The sequence below is a fragment of the Pholis gunnellus genome (assembly GCF_910591455.1).
Source record: "Pholis gunnellus genome assembly, chromosome: 23".
Taxonomy (NCBI): domain Eukaryota; kingdom Metazoa; phylum Chordata; class Actinopteri; order Perciformes; family Pholidae; genus Pholis; species Pholis gunnellus.
The window spans coordinates 10,001-11,621 of NC_136550.1; positions in this window are offsets into that span (position 1 = coordinate 10,001).

Sequence of the window (1,621 nt, forward strand, 5' to 3'; positions counted from 1 at the left end):
GGAAGTGCCATAGTTATTATGGATAGGGAACAATATTTGTGGGAAGGCTACAGACAATTAGAGGACACTCAATACTATGTAAAACTGGATAAACCAATATACCTGGACACCATTCCTGTAGTAAATAAAATCATCAAATCTCTGCATGAGAAAAAATTCATCAATTCAAAACAAAAACATTATCTGATGGGGGACTCCACACCCAGAGCCAGAATCTTTTATATGCTCCCAAAGATCCACAAAGATCCCGAGAAATGGAGCTTACCAAACAGAATTCCACCTGGTCGACCCATTGTCTCAGACTGCAGCAGCGAGACCTACCACACGGCGGCGTACTTGGACCACTTTTTAAACCCTCTCTCTACCACACATCCCAGTTATATTAAAGACACTTATCATTTTGTAAACATAGTCAAGACACTTCATATTCCAGAAGGAGCCATCCTCTTCACTTTGGATATTGACAGTTTGTACACTAATATAGACATTAAGGAGGGTTTACAGGCCATCAAAAACGCCTTTCTACAACAGCGGGACATCAAAAGACCAGACAAAGAATTACTGCAATTATTGGAAGTTAACCTGACCAGAAATGATTTCCAGTTCAACCAGGAGTGGTTTTTACAAATTAAAGGCACAGCCATGGGCAAAAAATTCGCACCAGCGTATGCAAATATATTCATGGCTGAATGGGAGGCTTCAGCACTGCAGGCCTGTGAGAAAAAGCCGCTCTATTATTATAGATATTTGGACGATATCTGGGGAGTATGGACCCATGGCAAACAGCAATTTGAGGTATTTTTAAACACACTCAACACACACAGGGACTCTATCAAGATTAAATCCACCAGCAGCCTGAGCTCGGTGGATTTTCTGGATACGACCACCTTTAAAGGAAACAAATTCCATAACACCCACTGCCTAGATATTAAAGTGTTCTTCAAGGAAACTGACACCCATGCTCTCCTGTATAAAACCAGCTTTCATCCAAAGCACACTTACGCTGGCCTAATCAAATCCCAACTTCTTAGATTCCACAGAATTTGCACTGAACAGAGTGATTTCCATGAAGCAGTCCACATCCTATTCCGAGCATTGTCCACCAGGGGGTACTCTAGGTCCTTCTGTAGAAAAGGTCTCAAGACTTTCCTTCATGTGAAACCTACCATACTTACCTCTCATCTTCCGCTCATCACCACCTACTCGCCGTCCACCAGGAACCTGTCAAATCAACTCAGAATTAATTTCAATACACATATTAAGGGGTCTCTCACTCTACAAAACCACAGCATCATCCCAGCATTTAGAAGGAACAAAAATATACAAGACTTTCTAGTTAAAGCCAAAATACAACCACTCTCACAACCAAGGCCCAAAATACAAAAGGAATATTTTAAACACAGAGAGTGGCTTATAAACAACAATACAGGAGCAATATTTAAAACCTTAACCCGTGGAGACCCTCATACAAAAAACTGTGTATACAATATTTCATGCAAACAGTGCAACATACAATATGTTGGCGAAACTGGGAATATGCTCTCCACACGCTTTGCCCAGCATAACTATAATATCACCAGGAGGAAGAATATGGCCACACCTTTGGTCAAACACTTTCTCA